The sequence below is a fragment of the Lynx rufus genome, unplaced genomic scaffold, assembly GCF_022079265.1.
Source record: "Lynx rufus isolate CCGP_SWC_20201006 ecotype Redwood Valley unplaced genomic scaffold, mLynRuf1.p SCAF_9, whole genome shotgun sequence".
NCBI lineage: Eukaryota > Metazoa > Chordata > Mammalia > Carnivora > Felidae > Lynx > Lynx rufus.
Window position 1 is genome coordinate 91,820,785 of NW_025814897.1, and position 8,645 is coordinate 91,829,429.

At 34.0% G+C, this 8,645-nt stretch overlaps 1 pseudogene; it reads left to right on the forward strand.

The window, feature by feature from the left end:
- Positions 1 to 584: 584 nt before the first annotated feature.
- LOC124506015 (dynein axonemal assembly factor 11-like) lies at positions 585 to 4,957 on the forward strand (annotated as a pseudogene).
- The last annotated feature ends 3,688 nt before the right edge of the window (positions 4,958 to 8,645 follow it).

An 8,645-nucleotide genomic window follows, 5' to 3' on the forward strand; every position in this document is an offset into this window, starting at 1 on the left:
TTACTTAACCTTGTCTGACAGTGAATCAAATATATCTTTATTTGAGGTAAAGAACTCTTAATCAAGAAAACATTTTAGGAATTATCTAGATTAGTGTTAGCAAACATTTTGTCCAAGTTAGTCTTAAGTTTTATGGGCCAAGAAGCAAAATCAAGGATATCATTTAAATGTTTGCATATTTACATAGTCATTTAAAATAAACAATTTAAGAATGTAAAAAACATTCTTAGTTTGTGGGCAAGATTGGGTTCCTAGACCATATAGTTTCCTAGTCCTTGATCTAAATTATTTATTTTTTTCTAGATACAAAATTCTGAAGCCCAAAGGGGGTAAAAAACAAAGTGTTGAAATCACATATGAACTATTGGGAAAACACATTAATAACCAAACATTGATCAGTTTGCACACTGCTTCTTGGTTGAATCCTTTGTCTTCTCAAAGAAAGAGTATTATATAATAGCCACTATTTCCACATTAATTTCCTTATTAAGCTGTGTAGTCTCTGGCTTCCGGTTCTGTATTTTAGCTAAGACTGAATCCAATAATAGGAGATTTATAATTCTCTATATGCACACTCATACAAGATGTATGACAGGAGTGGAGAAGCTAAGGTAAAATGTTGAAATAAATGTTTTCATTATGTGAATTAAGAACTCATTTTTAAAGAAAAGTATTTGTTGGAAAGATGATAGTTTTCATCACTTGTGGTGTTTGTTTTGCTCAATAAATTACATCAACATGAAAATCTAAAAAAAATTTAACAACTTAGATTTAAAAGACCTTTTGCATATACAGGCCATTGTGTCAATGTTTCCATCTTTAAAAGGTAGACATAATTAACAGGATTTTTTTGTTTTGTTTTATTCTTAAAAATTCTAAAGGTTCAGGTTCAGATTTGATTCTTTGTGTCTTGGGGGGAAAGTCATATTCTTTTACACTTAAAAAATAAATATTAGATAAAATTTTTCTACTATATTTTAAACATCTGTAAACATGCAATGCATATATAAGCTGAGAAAGACTAGATAACTCGCTAAATCATGTTTTCTATGTGAAATACATTATTTACTAGTGGGTTTCCAAGGTTACATTCCTTAAATTCCCGAAGATTTAGTTTTATTTATTTTTAAAATTGGAGTATGATGGCAACTACACTGATTTTTTAAAAAAGGTCATCCTGTGAGATTGCATATGTATTATACATATTATATATATATAAACATTTTGGGGATGATCATATTTTCTACTATGTAGAAAGTGCTTCCTGAAGGTTGACTATTTCCTATGTTTATTTTTGATTCTACCATTTACACAATGCATGGTTGATAGGTAGAAGAGAGACAGTCAGACAATGAGAAGATAGAAGGTTATATACCTAATATCTCAGTACAGAAAACCTATTAAGTGAGCACCATTAGAGAAAAGGTAATAGACCTATTTTATAATATAAATTTGTGGTTTTTTTAATTGAGTAAGGAAAAAGAAAAAATTTAGGTGCTTCTCTTTGATATCAAGTTAGATTAGCTGTTTGAGCTGTTTTTGTAAAAGAGAAACTCATAATCATTACATCTGCTTTTAATAGAGTAATAAACAATCTCTCCTTTCAATTATCCATGATCCAAGAAAAAACAAATATGTTAAAATAATAAGGAAAAAATAGGTGTACAGATTATATGACTGAACATGAAGAATATGTAGAAAATCTTCAAAAGAATATGCATAAACATATTTATAAATGAGTTAGGCAAGGTAGAACAACATGAAGATAGTGAAAAAAAACCTAGTATTTCCATATAATAATAAATAAGAAGCAGATAAAAATCATATTATATAAAACCAGTTATAAAAGCACCAAAATATATCACATAGGTAGGAATTAATTTAACAAACATTGCACAAGACTTCTGGCTGGGGAAAAATGTTGAGAATAATTAAATAAGATAGATGGATAGGTACCAAATAATACATGATCATGCGTTGCAAGTTTGACTTGTATAAACATTTCACTTCTTTCTGAATTTGTTGATAAACAAAATGCAATCTTAATAATTCCCAACACTTTAGTTTTTCATTTGTAAAAGTTGATGAGCTGATTCAGAAAATACACATTGCAATGTATGAAGGTTCAGGAATAGATAAGATACCTTTTAAGAAGAACACCTTTGGACTATCTGGTCTAATAGCAGGAATTATTTTAAAACCTTTAAACCTTTTAAAAGGTTTAACAATTATGATAATGTGATATGGCTACTAGGTTAGATAAATACACAGACCAGAATAGAAAGTTCAGAAATAGACTCACTCATTTTTAGAAATTTGATATACAGTAATGTGGCAATCCAGAGCACTGTATTAAGAAGAAAAAAATCAAGATGCTGTGTAGATAGCAATACATGAAAAAATGAACAAACTTGGCCGCTACAATACATGAAGGTAGAGCCCAGATTGATTTTAAATTTAAATATGAAGGGAAAAAACTATAAGATTTTTAAACAATTTTATAAGAAAATGTTAACTCCTTAGAGTATGGAAATAATTAAACAAGAGTAAGAAAGCACTGTTCATATGGGAAAAATTAATAAAGCAGACAATATAAAAAATCTTGTACTTCTCTTGATACCTTTTCTCTTTTTTTAATTTTTTTTTTTAATGTTTATTTTTGAGAGAGAGAGACAGAGCTCAAGCGGTGGGGAGTGGGGGGGTGGCAGAGAGAGGGAGACACAGAACCTGATGCAGGCTCTAGACTCTGAGCTGTCAGCGCAGAGCCTGACATGGGGCTGGAGCACACGGACCATGAGATCATGACCGTGAGATCAGATGCTCAACCGACTAAGCCACTCAGGTGCCCCAGATACCTTTTTATCTAATAAGGATGTTTTAGTTACATTTTGGAAGTTAGTTCTGATCTTTTAGAGATGGAAGCTTATATTTTTACCAGTAAAAAAAAAAAAAAAGATATATATATATATACACACACACACATATATACACATATATATATACACGCACATATATATATCTATTTTATCTATATCTATAACTATAATATATATGTGTGTGTGTATATATATATATATATATATATATATATATATATGTATATCTTGGAATAATTCAATTGTGTGTGAAAGTGGATGGGGTAGAGATGAAACTAGATTGTCCATAGAGTAATAATTCTTGAAATTGGATAATGATAGACATACTTTCATTATGTTCACTTTGCCAATTTTCTCTTAAGTGCTTGAAAATTTTCACAATAAAATACTTAAATCAACAAAGTAGGAAAAATCATTTGCCATGCATATAGTTGCCAATGAGCTATGTCCTGAATTGGTAAAGAACCCCTAGAAATCAATAGGACAAAAAGGTAACAGAACAGTGGCTAAGAGATTTGAGCAGACACTGGACAAAAGAAGACATTCAGATTTCCAATGACATAGGAAAGGGGATCAGCATCGGTAGTCATAAAGGAAATTTAAATTAAAATTGTAGTGATATACCACTGCACACCCACCAAATGGCTAAAATTAAAGCAAACAAATAAACAAAAGATTGACAATACAAACTACTGTGGTTTCTATTTCTCTACTGAGACAACACAAACACAAAAGATGTGGCACAAAAAGAACTCTTAGATAGTAAAGTATAAATTATTACCAACAATCCTAGAGGTCCCAATCAGGCTTCATAGGCCCACAGAAGGGAAAGGTGCCATGAGGCAAATTACAGAAGATCTTCGCTAGACAGAAAGCCAGAATTCCAAATGCAGTGACTGTGTAATTTTCCCCCGTGGAGGAACTCTCCTTGCATCAACAAGAAATAGAGATCATCTTGACCGGTGGTGCCATGTTTTAAAAATTATCTACCTTCAAAATAATCCCTTTGGAAAACTCAAGAAACTTGCATATTTCAGTTTAGCTTTTAACAACCCTGAAAAAATTAAGAATTTGGAAAGACTGAAGGGTCTACAAAATTTACCTTGAATGTGAATTTCCCCGGAGAGCTGATCAACAGAAAAACCCTGCAGCACAGCATCTATCTGAAGGAGCTCTTTTGCATATATAACCCAAGTGCTGACTTTGAAGGATACAGGAAGTTGTTGGTGGCAATTCTTCAGCAATTAAAATGTGGGTTGATAAATAAAGGAAGTTCAGAAAAGATTCAGGAATTGCAGAAGTATTCAGTAATTGGGCAGGAAAGGCATATTGTCTCAAATGTGCCCAAGATAGAAACATGTGGCTCAGAAGAGACTTCAAAAATAGCATAAAAATAGACAAAAAGAAAAGTTACCCGGTTTTGCCAGATATTGATACACAGATATCACTACTGTCCTATCATCTTTAAAGAACAAAGACCACCAGATGCTAGAAATAGAAGAAATGGAACTCAATCAAAAGAAGTCAGATGAAAGCAAAGAAGACCTAGCATTCTGGTGTAACCTCTGAGTTTTCTTCTTAGTCTACATTGGAAACTCTTAGACAGATGGAAAAATAATGGAAAGACCGAGAAAAATTATGTGCTACAAGCAAGAAAGGGAAACCACCAGAACTTTGATCAATGAAGATGGAAAATCCCTGAAAATAAATGAACCCCAAACTTAACTTCTCTGTGAAAGATGATGAAAGACATAACCAGATCATCCTGAATCTTGCTGTCTATAGGTAAATGTGATTGATGTCGATGTTCAATCACCCTATGTGTGAATAATGGTAAAGGAAAGTCATTTCAGCTTGCACTTCCTACAGAAGTCAAACTTTAAAGCAGCTCTGCTAGAAAATCTCAGACGACAGGATGTTTGGGAATCATGCCCCAAACAGAAGTAAGTACAGGTGGCAGAAAAGCACCCAGGTCTGTGAAAAATACCTTGAACATCAGCAGAGAGCAAACAAAAGAAGCAAACAAACAGAAATTAGAAGTAGATTCTAACAAACACACAGTCCCTATATGGCTAATATAGTTCAAAAAGAAAAACATTCACCCAGAAGTGTTGGATCTGAACAAAAATTATATCGGTTGATGAAGATCCACATTTGGCAGATAACCCTGGAATGCCTCCATTGATTTGAAACATCAGGCTGCATTGTCATAGACTATGACCCATAACACTTAGTTTTACTTAGTTCAAAGAGTGTGTGTGTAACACACATTTATGGAGTAAAGAGAGTTATTTGTCAGTATTACTACTCTAAAGTTTTCACTCTCCTATACTTTGTGTATTATTACTTAAACAGTTTAAAGTTAAAAGCAGACCTAAGTATCTTATAGCCGATTATTTGTTTATATAAAGTCTTGGCTAGGGAAAATACTCAAAAAATTACTGTTAGGGCACCTGGTGGCTCAATCAGTCAGACTTCAGTTCGGGTCATGATCTCATGGTTCATGAGTTTGAGTCCCACATGGGGCTCTCTGCTGTCAGCCCAGAGCCCACTTCGGATCCTCTGTCCCCTTCTCTCTCTGCCCCTCCCCTGCTTGCACGCACTCACGCACACTCTCTCTTTCTGTCTCTCTCAACGTAAATAAATAAGCTTAAAAAAATTACTACCAATACTTTGTAGGACACTTTGGAATCATCTACTGTATTTGAACTTATACATTTCCCATGATCCAGCAATTCTACTCTGTGTGTACCTGAGAGAAAAGCATAACAGAAAAGTTATAGAAGAACTGTACAATACGCTATTTCCATAGGATAAATAAGGAAAAATTAAAACATAAATATTATATAAAAATAAATCTACATAATGTAAAATCTGTTTGTCATGTATCTATCTATCCATATATCTAAGAGTCCTTCTATATATAAAAGTTCATTTACAACTGTTAAGTTTATCTACACTGTTAAAATTTAGGACATTAAGTACCTATAGGAAGAAGAAGGGGTAGTGAATGAAGTAAGACCAGGGCACTGGTTGCATCTGTGATGCTGGCAGTGTTTTATTCATTGCCCTTTTTGAGATCTGACAAATATCCATGTTTTGATAACTTATGGGTGTTTACATTTAAGGTTTGTGGGTTTTTGTATGTGTGTGGTATACTTTCATATATGCTTGGAAAAAGGAAATTAGCTTAAAGTGAAATATTTGGTAATGCATTTGGTGAGTGTTCAGTGTATGTGAAATGTCAAGAAATAAAAATAAGCAGTGATCGGTCTTTAAGTTGTCACTGTTACCTGGAGAATGACAGCAGGAATCTTTAGATGCCAGTTTGCCTGGATTCTAATGGACTCTTGGAGTTCTTTCAGTTTGGGGCTTTAATAATTCATTCATAAGATCTAGAGCTTTGCTTAATATCTAAGAGAGTTATTCTACATAAATCATAAAGCAGCTTTGTAATGTTTTTCCTTAGCAATTTATGCTAAGACAATGCAGACCTACTCTTTATAGACAAATTGTTCCAATGTTTATCCCATGTGTATCTCAAAACATTCTTTGATTTTATTAATGTCTCTTCTTAAGATCCAAAATCCCTGATCTAAACCAACTGATTATTTTACTTCAATGAATATTCGTCTTTAATATTTATTGGTAGCACTTACCACTTGATACTCTTTTGAAATCTAATCATTGACTCTAATTTTTGAGCCCCTACTTGTCATTAGGTAAGCCTGATTTGTCTGTGACAATCTAGTGCCCAATATTCATGAGGAAAAAAAAAAAGCACCTATTTTTTTTTAATTCAATGTTGAATGGTGTCTAATTGGATTGGAATCAGGTTGATAATATTCTTAAAACCCTAAAGTTACAGTCTTTAATAATAAAGATTTTAAAATCCCAACCACTGACTTAACAACCAATGCAAAAAATGTCTCAGTTTTGCTGGAAAAAACAGTTTTCCTTTAATATTCGTAAAGCAAAAGGATGCCATTTTTGTTTGTTTGTTTTTTCAACGTTTATTTATCTTTGGGAAAGAGAGAGACAGAGCATGAACGGGGGAGGGGCAGAGAGAGAGGGAGACACAGAATCGGAAACAGGCTCCAGGCTCTGAGCCATCAGCCCAGAGCCTGACGCGGGGCTCGAACTCACGGACCGCGAGATCGTGACCTGGCTGAAGTCGGACGCCTAACCGACCGCGCCACCCAGGCGCCCCGTCTGTTTGTTTTTCAATACACTTTTTAAAGAATTTGAGGAGAGGACTTGTCACTAACATGCTGGTGTCACTGGTGCTGCAGCTCACACCTAGAAAAGAATGGAGCTATCATCTCCTTCTTCCTTAAAAAAACAAAAACAAAACAAAACCCCCCATCCTAGATGGACCATTTTTAAAGAAGAAAAGTAGCTTAGTATGTGTAAGTTCAATGTTCAATGTCTACTTAGGGAAAATAATGTAAAACGTGAAGGATTAATTATATTACTGCTAAACACTTTCAGAGTCTTCTGTAAACTGAAGACTATAAAGGGCTTTAATAAAAGGCTGTCACATGGATTATACATATATATAGGACAAATGGATGTGAGTGTGTATATATATACATTATGCATCATCAAGAATGCCATATACATTATGGCAAATACTTCTGATTTTAGCTTAGCAAAGTGTGCATTGCTACCTTTCTGAAGATAAAAAATTTGAGACCCAGGGGCGCCTGGGTGGCTCAGCTGGTTAAGTGTCTGACTTTGGCTGAGGTCACGATCTCAGGGTTTATGTGTTCAAGCCCCGTTGGGCTCTGTCCTGACAGCTCAGAGCGTGGAGCCTGCTTTGGGTTCTGTGTCTCCCTCTCTCTCTCTGTCCCTCCTCTACTCACACTCTAGCTCTCTCTCACAAAAATAAATAAATATTAAAAAAAAAAATTGAGACCCGGATGGGTAGTGTGTGTCCAAGATTCTCCAGCTAGATGCCAGTTTGGTCTGGTACCTAGTATATGCTTGAAACTGCACTGTGGGGTTTCATGCAGTCTTTATCTAATTACATACTCTTTAACCTCACACACACACACATACACATACAAGTCCATTAATATTCCAGTTTTATTGACGAGAAAACAAAGACTTTCAAAAGATACATCACTTTAAAAACTTAGAGTGAATTTTTGAGGCTGTAGATTTGTGATAAGACAGATCTGAGTTTGCATTTCTATTTCCATCACCAGGTACTTAAACTCATATAAGTTTATTACTTGAAAAGTATGACAGTAAATTTTAATCACTAGGACATTTTGTGATTATAAAATTAAAATAAAATAAAATAAAATATAAATAATGAGGTAGCAGAATACATGACAGAGTGTTTAATAAATGCTGTTTATTAAAGAATAATCCTTCATGCTTCCAATCAGAATAAAACACTACCACGTGGGAGCATTTGGGATATGGGTATTTTAAGTACTTGTTAATATATTATTTATTTTCTGTAAAAATGTCTTCTTCTTTCCTTATTGCTTTAGCCAAAGTACACATACAACTGTGGAGTTACATTTAAAAATTTTTATTCAGAAGACAAGGGAATGGGACATCTGGGTGGCTCAGTTAAGTCTTTGGCTCAGGTCATGATCTCATGGTTCGTGAGTTCAAGCCCTGTGTTGGGCTCTGTGCTAACAGCTCATAGCCTGGAGCTTGCTTCAGGTTCTGTGTCTCTCTTTCTCTCTGCCCCTCTCCTGCTCTCTCTCATTTCTTTCTCTTTCTCTTTCAAAAATAAATCCAAAAACCTTA